Here is an 11684-nt window from a genome sequence, read left to right on the forward strand (position 1 = left end):
GGGCCCTTTCGGCGTTTTTTTTCTCAAACGTGAAAAGCAAACATTGTACAAATGCATAAAAATGTACCATTTCGTTATCGGCATCCTGTAAACGGATGCACTTTTGTTTAACAACGTTATGAAACAAATTATACCGAAATGCACGCTAAAAAAAAAATCATTCCGCTTACGGAGCGAGTCTCCGGTTCTACTGGACCGTATTTAATGATCTCTCTGTCTTTTTCTCTCTTTTTTTAATATACTATTATTCACCTTTCATCGAGCATCAATGAAATCGTTTCCGGGTCAAAAATAAAACCAACGAGTTTAAAATCTCATCCACCTGGACAATTTGTTGTAAATAGTTATTAACTGTGACAATGTTTGTAATCAATGTAAATCTACAACTTGGAACCGCTAGTTATAGCAGTCAACAAACTGAAAAGTCGGTTACTATGTTCATTCTGAACTGAATTTGTATCAATCAATTAATAACGCAATTAAATTATATTGTACTTAATTGACCAGTTCTACAAAAACACCTATTACAAACAGATTTGGTTATACTTAATTGTATTTTATTACATATTCATAGACATTTCCATAAAAACCACCCCATAAAAAACAACTTTTATAATTGATTATCACTACAAAGTTAACGGGTCCAAAAACAATGGTACTATGTATAAATTGACTACTACTTAGATAGCGCCTACAAAAACAATCTCACTGTTTCAGATTTTACATCTCCACCAAGAACAATGCAAATATGTTAGAGTTTACAAAGAACTACAAAATTTTTTTTTACAAAAAACCATATATTTGTGCCATAATTGACTACCACCGTAAAGTCAAACCCACCAAAAACAATCTGAGTCAGAATCTACAGTTACTTGAAAAGACTTTTTACCAACAAAAAATCTAACTATATCAGAATTTACTTTTAATACAAAGAAAAATCCATCCAAAACTATCGAGCTATGTCTGAATTAATGATACCAAAAGCAATCTAAATCAGCCTAATTTTATTGCAAAAGACAACTTCTTCACAAACAATCGAACTCTAAACCCACCAAATACAATCTAATTGTCTGGAATTTCCATTTTTACTTTTACTTAAAAAGAAAATAATTAAAAAATATATTAAAAAAACTCCACCAATAATAACCTAGTTCTGATGAAATTATCCAATTTTGTCGCAAAGACAACTTCTCGAAAAACACTATAACAGTATGAGATTATACAACTACAACAAAGACAACTCCACCAAATACAATCTAATTGTGACAGATTATACAACTGCAACAAAGACAACTCCACCAAATAAAATCTAAATGTGACAGATTACACAACTTCAACAAAGACAACCCCACCAAATACAATCTAACTGTGAGAGATTTGATAAGTCAAACAAGGGCAAATCTACCAGAAACAATCTAACTTAGTCAGAATTGATTACCACTGCAAAGTTAAACCACCAAAAATAGCTGAACTGTGTGTGAATTTTCTACTTTGTAAATTTACAAATCTACCAAAAACAATGTAACTTTTCAGGATTTAGTTTTACTACAAAGACAACTCCACCAAATCCCATCTAACTGTGCCAGATTTCATAAGTATAATGAAGACAAATTTACCAAAAACAATGTAACTTATTCTGAATCGATTTTTTTATGACAAAGAAAAGTCCACAATAAATCGTCTGTGTTTGAACTAATTACCACTTTAAATTTAACACCGCCACAAACAATCTGTCCGAATTGACTACTATTACGATGATGAAGCGAGTTTACAATGCACCAATACTCAGATTTTTGACTCTTTTTATCAAAAATTCGTATTCTAAAGCCAAACGTTAAGTACGTAAGTTACATTGATAAAGATAGCACTTCGAATTTTAGGCCAAAGACTAGATAAACTAGACTGCCTTTGTATCCAATTGTATTTTTTAATTGTTTGTACCGATTTAATAAGCAGTTGTGGCAACAAGGAGTGATATAGGACAAACTGGCTCAGTGTCCAAACTGTGGCCAGTTGATATCGAACGTTTTTATCGTTTGCATTACCTAAACAAAAACTTCAAGTAGGACAAGTAAACAATGATTTTTTTCATTATAAAAAATACACAATTTGATTTTTAAAATACGTTCGTATCTTAGAAATTTGTTGAAATAAGAATATGTGTTAGTAAGACACGGCATGGGGCAAACTAGGCCGACCCACAATCGCATGTTTGTGTTCATTTTGCGTTAAAAATAAGATGCACAAAGAACAAACAACTATCTCACAATGAGGTTGTAATAAAATGTGTATTCTTCATGGGAGAATAAGCGAGCGATTAGTTTGTTTAACTTGATTGCTGTGAGTTTGCTTTTTCCTAATGTTGTTTTTCATTAAAAAAATCCAGGTTTATTCTTTGAGTTTATTAAGTTCAGTTATTTTTAAATAGAAATCTGAGTTTAACAGCTAAATAAAGTGTATTTCTTGGAATACTATAACACATTTTGTAATTAATTAAGTTAGTTAAACTAACGTCAACAAAGACTTAAATTACTTCAAGCAAAACTGCAAAGCAACTGTAAAAGCATCACTACCAGCATGATCCAAGAATTACTGAACTGCAAGGACTATTTTACCAAAGACAACTTCCCAAATTGATTATAAGAATATCAGTACCTCAAAGAAGCAATATTTTTGAAACTAACTAACCTTAAACTTCAACCACTATTACTGCAAAGACAACTCCCCAAATTGATTATAGTTATAAAAGCAACGCCATCATCATGAATCTACTATAACTGACAGAGTACGATTACTACAAGGACAACTCCATATTGACTATAACTACAAAGAGAACATGGCCAAACTATGACGGAATTAGAACTACAATTGCTACAAGGATCATGTCCCAAATTAAGTATAACAGTCGAGTCACCTTGACCTAACTATAACTGAACTACAACAGAACTGTTTTTACAAGGACAACGTTCCAAATTGACTATCACTATAAACACACCATGGCCAAACTATGATTTAGCTAGAATGACTTTCACTACAAGGGTAACGTCCCAAATTGAGTATAACTGTGGAGACAACTTGGCCAATCTATAAACAATAGAACGGCTATTTTTACAAGGACAACGTTCCAAATTGACTATTACTATAAACACACTATGGCCAAACTATGATTTAGCTAGAACGACTTTCACTACAAGGGTAACGTCTCAAATTGAGTATAACTGTGGAAACAACTTGGCCAATCTATAACTGAACTACAATAGAACGTATTTTTACGTTAAGGTTAACGTCGCAACTGTAAGAATGAAGACACCATGTACTAACAATAAACGAACAACAATAGAAGGACTATTTTGCAAGGACATCGTGCCAATTGTAACTATGAAGACACCATGACCTATCTACAACTGAACTACAATAGAAGGACTATTTTTACAAAGACAACGTCCCAATTATAACAATGAAGACACCATGACCTATCTACAACGTAACTACAACAGAACAACTATTTTTGCAAGGGGAACGTTCCAAATTGACTATAGACAACATGTCCAAACTATGACTTAACCACTACCCCTATCACTAAAAGGGCAATGTTACAAATGAGCATAAATGTAGAGACAACTGGACCAATCTATAACCGAACTACAATAGAACGACAATTATTTCAAGGACAACGTCCCAGTTAAAACTATGAAGACACCATTGCATATCTACAACTGAACTTCAATAGAATGACTATTTTTTTTGGACAACGTCCTAACTATAACTATGAAGACAGCTAGTACGACAATTATTTCAAGGATAACCTCCTAAGTATAACTATGAAGACATCATGACATATCTACAACTGAACTACAGTAGAACAATTATTTTTGCATGGACAACGTCCTAAGTACAACTATGATGACACCATGACATATCCATAACTTAACTACAATAGAAGGACTATTTTTATAAGACATATATCATGGCCCAACTGTGACTGAAAGAGAACGAGTATTACTACAAAGACAACGCCCCAACTGGCTTATAAGCACATATAAAGACTATGAGCATAAACTCACTTTCCCTGAACTGCATCGGGTAATATTACAAAGACAACGCCCCTATTCGACTATAATTTTTGAGTCACCATCAGCATGATAACATAGAACTACTACTACTACTAATGTTATTACAAAACTTCACTTCTATCTATAAAACTAATTAACCGTCTATAACTGAAAGACATAAAAATAAAAATAAAAATCCTGATATACTACTACTGAAGTATTTATATTTTCTATTATTAATGGAAATCATACACATAACATAGTTATATTATATTGATTATATACTGTCCGGTTGGTAATGTATTTTCAACTGTGTATGTAATTAGCATAAGAGTGTTACGGAATAATATTATTTTTATTACGAAACTGTGCGAGATGCATTCACCGATTTAAAATAGTTTACTTTACCTAAGCTGTTCCGACCGAATTGTTAGAAAAAGATCATCGTGATCTATTTCAAGTAGAAAAATCAGAGATATCTTTAAATTTCTTTGTATTGACAAGAAATAGGTAGAACCAGATTTGGTTTTTGGACTGAGTTGGGCGAAAAGGCTGGCCTGGTGAGCTTAGAGACCGTTCTAAGCATAATCAGCATATCGATATTCGGATCCGTGTGACGGGGTCGCCGTTTCACCCGGCCCCTGGCACAGGAAGCGTAACGGGCGTTGCTTCAGGCCCGATGCCGGATATCAACGGCCTGCCCACTTCCTCGTCCCGGTCGCTAAGCCCTCCTGGCCTCTCCATTTGTCTTAATCGGCATCGAATCCCCCACGGTTGTTATCAATTATACCAATTGTCGTTTATTTCAGGCAGTTGAACGGCTGAAGTCGAGTTTTGCCGTTTTGGAAACATATTGACTAACACTTTACTACTAACCATCACAACTAGTCAGCCTAGTCAGACCTATTACCGTAGTATTATACCCTATGGTCCAATTGAACTTCATGTACTGTGCTATCACTATATAACTACATTTGAATATAATATATACTATAAAGTTACACGGAATAACATTAAATAGCATTTGATGTAAAACAGACAAACCCTGAACTACAAAGACAACTCCCCAAATTGACCATAAAATAAAAATATAAGGGACACCAGCAATAACATAAATATTAATTGTATTAATATTACTATAAATCTTCCATACTAAATAAGCAGTAAGCAACAATTCACAAAAATCATTAAAATACACTGTAACTATAAAAAACACTACGATGTACATAGCGTATTACCGAACTATCGGGTTGTCCGGAAAATAATGCAGGATTTTAAGTTTTCATTAAAAAAAATCTATATAAAATATTCTGTTTACGTTTACAGGATTACTCATTTGTATGAATGTCAACACTTATTAATCCTCTNAAATCATGGACTAACAGAGACATGACATTACCAAAATTAATTGTAACGGTAATTAACCATTAACAACACACGCCAAAGACAACACTTCCCAAAAATTAACTATAACACAAAATAGCGCATCCCCATTTGAGTAAACTAATTCTCACTGAACTATAACTATTTTGTGTTATAGTTAATTTTTGGGAAGTGTTGTCTTTGGCGTGTGTTGTTAATGGTTAATTACCGTTACAATTAATTTTGGTAATGTCATGTCTCTGTTAGTCCATGATTTTATATTAATTGCCATATTTTTAGACTTTTTGGTGGAGCTTTTATTATAATTTTGTAGTAAATTGGGAACTTTGTCTTTTAGTAATATTCTTTATAGTTCAGGGTTTCTTTGTTTTAAACCAACTACTCACTATTTAATGTATTCCATGAATGTTTATTTTATGTCTCTGTTCGTTCTTGTTTTTAAAATCAATTAAGACAATTTGGGGCGAGCTAGTCCATTTTTTGTGGTAGTGTTGTCTTTGTAGTAATGATTAATTACAGGTATAATTAATTTGGGTAATATTATTCCTTTGTAGGTACTGCTGATTTTACAGTAATTGCCATGTATTTTTAGGTTTTTTGGTAGTATTTTTATCATTTTCTTGAGAATTGTCCTGATAGTGATATTCTTTGTAATTCAGGATTTGTTTATTTTAAAGAACCACTAACTATGAAACTTTATTTCATGTCATTGTTTATTCTTGTTTTTCAATTAAGTCAATTTGGGACAAGTTAGTCCATTTTTATAATTAATTTAGGTAATATCATGTCTTTGTTGGTACTGCTGGTGTTACAGTAATTGCCAATCATTTTTAGGTTTTTTTGTGGTGTTTTTATTGTCATTTTATAGTGAATTTTGTGAATTGTCCTTGAAGTGACATTCTTTCTAGTTCAGGGTTTGTTTATTTTAAACAACTACTATTTAATGTATTCCTTGAAACTTTATTTCATGTCTTTGTTCGTTCTTGTTTTTAAAATCAATCAAGTCAATTTGGGGCAAGCAAGTATATTTTTCTGGTAGAGTTGTCTTTGTAGTACTTTGTAGTAATGATTAATTACAGTTATAAATATCATGTCGTTGTTGATACTGGTGGTTTTACAGTAATTACCAGTCATTTTTAGGTTGTTTTTTTTGTGTTGTTGTTATTGTAATTTTAAAGAGAATTGAGGGAAGTAGTGTAGTGATATTCTTTGTAGTTCAGTGTTTGTTTATTTTAAACTAACTACTAACGGTTTAGTTTTATTTCATTAAACTGTATAACATGTTTTTGTTCGATGGAGCTAGCTAAGGTTCATTTTTTGGTAGAGTTGTCTTTGTAGTGATATTAATTTCACTAATTTCGTGGTCCGCTTGACCAATTAATATATTACAATTAATTAAGGTTTTTAGTTGAGATAAAAAGGTCAATGGCACGAGCGGGATTCGAACCCACGATCTTCGGCTAGATACGCCGCTGCTCTACCACTTGAGCTATCGTGACCTCGATCCACTCGGACACTAACTTCCCATCTCAACCCGTTCGAATCCCGCTCGTGCCATTGACGTTTTATCTCAACGAAAAACCTTAATTAATTGTAATATATTAATTGGCCAAGCGGACCACGAAATTAGTGAATTTAATGATTGAAAATGAAGTATACTTCACTAAAGCTCTCCGTGGCCATTTCATTTGTCGTCGAGAATCCAATCCGATTACACGATATTTGAAAAGTGGCAAAAAGGAGGGAAAATTCAAAAGGTGGGGTTGAGATGGGAAGTTAGTGTCTGGATCGAAGTCACGATAGCTCAAGTGGTAGGGCAGTGGCGTATCTAGCCGAAAGTCGTGGGTTCGAATCCCGCTCATGCCACTGACTTTTTTATCTCAACTAAAAACCTTAATTAATAGTGATATTAATTTTGTGGATGTTTCACAGTAATTGTAAGCAACTTGTTCTTTGTTGGTGGTATATTCATGAATCAATAATTATCAAATTGGATCGTTGTCTTTGTAGTAATGTCATTGCAGTCTAAGATTAGTTGAACAATTGATAGTTATAATGTTTAGTATTAGTCGTAGTTCAGGGAAATTTCTGCTTTATTGTTTCGAATCATCAAATAAAATTTAGGTTGAGGGCACCACAATATTTAAGGTCAATTAGGAGGCATTGTCTTTATAATTCGCTGGTATTTTTTTATAGTAATTTTATAGTAAATTGAGTGAATTATCCTTGAAGTCATATTCTTTCTAGTTCACGGTTTGTTTATTTTAAACACCTACTATTTAATGTATTCCTCGAAACTTTATTTCATGTCTTTGTTCGTTCTTGTTTTTAAAATCAATCAAGTCAATTTGGGGCAATCTAGTCTATTTTTCTGGTAGAGTTGTCTTTGTAGTATATCTTTGGGTTTTTGTTATAGTGAATTTTAGTGCTTTTTATGACAGCTTAGGTGTAAAGTACGGAGGATGTTACATTAATTGTCAATTAATATTTGTTTTTGGTTGTTTGTTTTGGTTGATTGTTTTTGGTGTCGCCTTGATGGTAATTTTCTCGTCAATTTGGGTAGTTGGCTTTGTAGTTCAGGATTTGTTTATCCGTTGTTGTCTTTTTCAAGAAATTACGTATACCATACATTTTATTATCTATACTATGTGGTATAGTACTAGAGACTGAGGATGATGGGAGAAGTCAAAATTAGAGCCGAATCAGCTCACAGATTTTTAAAAAAAATTCTCCCATCAAATTTTTACACTTCATTACCCTCGGCCTGTCCAGGCGTCTTTCGTCCGTTTTACTCCGAAACGGCCTGTTTGCGATATGGGGCGAATTCCTCGCGATGTAAATCAAATGGAAAGAGCGCGGAGGTGACTTTCGATCCATTATTTATCGGCCAAAGAGGAAATAAATAGGCAATTTACCAAAAAGTACGGGGAAAAAACGTTACTTACTCGGTGGGAAAAGATACTAAGGGTGAAATTTATTTATCAAGAAAAATTTATAAAAATTTAAGTCAAATAAATACAATAAAAAGCCCTAGATTGGATAATATTTTGATCAATATACCATATAAATTTTTCATACCGATATAAAATTCAAGAGAAAAAAAGGCAAAAAATCCTTTTTATATATACTTTCAAACATGTTAACGGTTGGTTTTATCTTAATAAATAATACATATGTGCATATATATACATAATAAATAAATTAATAATGTTAGTATACCTTCATTCGTTGATTCCGTCTGACTGACATGAGAAGCTTTCCGACCCTACTGCAACGACCTTTGACCAGTAAACTCGGACGAAATTTATAAATAATGATGCTATTGCATAACACTTTTATCTTTTTTTTTTCAAACAAAAATTAACATAGGTATCATAAGAAAATTTAATATTTAAATTTCTGGACTATAATTTAATAAATACAGTTTTTTTCTTAATTTATTTTTCAAAGCTCATAAAGATAATCTTGAAGATTAATTAATTTCACGTATAATTAGCCGTGAATGGGTAATTGTACTTTCATGACGGTAAGTTCTGCTCAGAGCTGTTAGTTTTGACCATAATCGAAAGTGAAAGTCGTTATTTTTTTTTAACTGAGTATTCAGGCTTGTGTTTTTCTCAATTGATAATCCAAAAAGTCTGTAATTAAGAGATGACTGACTAAAACATCCTGAAAAAGAAATGGCCCGATCGGGTTCGTATATTAAAGGGAAAATTGAAAGTTTCGTTGGTTTGTTCGGTTTGGCCCTGATGACATGCAAGCAAAATGTCCCATGGTGGAACGAATAATTAGGAAAACTCAAGAAAGAAACAAAACGTGCAAAAAGAAAGTATATAAATTCAATACATGCAGAAAACAGGGAAGAAATGAAAACATTGTACAAAAGAGTAAAGACAAAATTCCATAACAAAATAAAGTATGAAAAAAGAATGGGATGGAGAAAATTTATAACTGAAACAGAAAAGGAAAACCTTTTGGGACTACCGAATAAAATCATAATGAAAAAGATTCACCCAAATGATATAAGTAAAATAACCGATGGACTAAATGAGTCACAAACAACGGCGGAATCAATCAATATCATACTGGACTATATGTTTCCACGCGACGAATTGAATAGTGAAACAAGTTTGCAAAGAGAAATAAGACACATATACAATAATGTACAAACAGGTAGCGACCATATACCTTTCACTGAAGAGGAAATGGAAAAAGCAATAAAGAAAATAAAAATTGGAAAAGCTCCTGGAAGAGACAACATCGACCCAATAATAGCAAAAAACAGCATGGACATAATTAAACCTCAGTTATTGGATTTGTATTATGAGTGCCTGAAGATAGGATATTTCCCAGGCTATTGGAGAAAAGCAAAATTAAAACTACTGCTAAAACCCGGAAAAGACAAGAGGAAAAAAGAGTCATATAGAGGAATCAGCCTTATCCCAATATTCGGCAAACTGCTAGAACACCTCATAGCAGGGCGAATAAAAGCTAAAATTACAATAAATGGAAGACAATACGGCAGCATGAAAAGCAAGTCAACAACGGATGCGATTCTGAACCTCAAAAATGATGTAGAACACAAGAGAGAAAAATATGTAGCTGCCCTCTACATCGATATAAAAGCAGCATTCGATAGCTTATGGTGGCCAAAAATAATTGCAGACCTCCATAAAAAAGGGATAAATGGCGACCTCCTAAACCTCGTAAAAAATTACTTCAATGAACGATTTGTGACAGTAGAAATTATGGAAGGCGAAATACACAAAGAAGTAAGCTTAGGATGCCCCCAAGGATCTATCCTTGGGCCACTTATTTGGATAATCGCCTTCAATGAGTTAATGGAGATTATGCAAACCAAACAAATCCAGGCAACAGCATTCATGGATGATTTAGCCTTGGTCGTTAGCGGAAACAGTGTCAGAGAAATAAAAGAAAAAAAGCGAGGAAGCATTAAATACAGTCCATATGTGGTGTCAGGCACAAAAACCCCAAGTATCGGAAGAAAAAACAATAGTGCAATTTATAAAAGGCAAAGTAGCTACCTCAAACCACCCTAAAATAGTACTAAATGGAAAATAAATAAAGGTGGAAAAAAACATAGTTTACTTGGGGGTAACCATAAGTAATAGTTTTAACCCAAGTAGCCACATTGAAAGTATAAGGGTTAAAATGGTAGAAAAACAAAACTACCTCGCAAACTTGGCAAAGGCTACCTGGGGGATATCAAGTATGAAAGTACGGAAATAATATATAAAGTGTTAAACCTGTCAATCATCTGTTATGCAGCACCAGCATGGGCTGAAAAATTGAAACCCAGGTGAATAAACTATTGTCTATACAAAAAAATGCACTAAAGTGGATGGCAAAAGCGTATCGAACAACTTCTACAGACGCCCTGCAAGTTATTACTGGGCAAGTCCCAACAGACCTGGAACTACAAAAAAGAATAGACATTTATAAAATAAAAAAGATTATGGCCAGTGATTACAAAGAGCAAATTGAACAAATACAAAATGCTGTAATTACAAAATGGCAAGCAAGGTGGGATATAAGCTTGAAAGGAAGTACTACCTACAAATTCTTCCCAAGTATACTTAAAAGAAAAAAAAACAGAACGTTTATCCACCCTAATTATGTCATTACGCAATTCCTTTCTGGACACGGAGAGTTCAATAAATATCTATAAGAATACAAAATAAAAAATACAAATTTGTGTCGATGTGGAGAAATTGAAAGTGTTGAACACATAATAAAGGATTGTGAAATCTACAGTAATAAAAGAATGAATATGGAATTAGAAATGAGAACACATATAAATGAAGATAGTTTGCTTTCAGTAATGACAGAAAACAAACACAATTATAAGCAATTTGTTAAATTTATAAAATATGTGTTTAGCATAAAAACTGAAAATAGATTACCAAATCTACACGAAGATATGTATAATTAGGTAATCTAAAAATTGCACTAAAAGAAAATATATTAGATGTGTCACTAATCATGGATAAAATTTTTACAATGTATTTATTTATTACTGTATATATATATATATATATATATATATACAGGGTGAATTGCTACTCGTGCTACAAACTTCTCCAGTAGATTCTTCACCCTAAAATGAACAAAAAAGTTCATATTGTCCATGGTCCGATTCTCAACCATTTCAGAGTAATTTCGCTTTTTATCGATTTTGAAAGATATCACGTCCTGGCGTCGGAAAATCGTGATATCTTTTAATCTAAA

At 32.8% G+C, this 11684-nt stretch overlaps 1 protein-coding gene across 2 annotated transcripts in view; it reads right to left on the reverse strand.

Annotated features, from left to right (window-relative positions):
- LOC106672104 (katanin p60 ATPase-containing subunit A-like 1) overlaps positions 1-8681 on the reverse strand; it is a 58462-nt gene extending 49781 nt beyond the window's left edge. Inside the window, exon 1 of one of the 2 annotated variants that reach the window (XM_024225248.1) lies at positions 8655-8681. The gene's annotated coding sequence lies outside the window, so the exon portion shown is untranslated. The remainder of the gene's footprint in view (positions 1-8654) is intronic. The other variant, XM_024225249.1, reaches the window with a different exon arrangement.
- Between the last annotated feature and the right edge of the window lie 3003 nt (positions 8682-11684).

This window comes from Cimex lectularius, unplaced genomic scaffold (assembly GCF_000648675.2).
Source record: "Cimex lectularius strain Harlan isolate CLEC.00 unplaced genomic scaffold, Clec_2.1 scaffold93, whole genome shotgun sequence".
NCBI classification, from domain to species: domain Eukaryota; kingdom Metazoa; phylum Arthropoda; class Insecta; order Hemiptera; family Cimicidae; genus Cimex; species Cimex lectularius.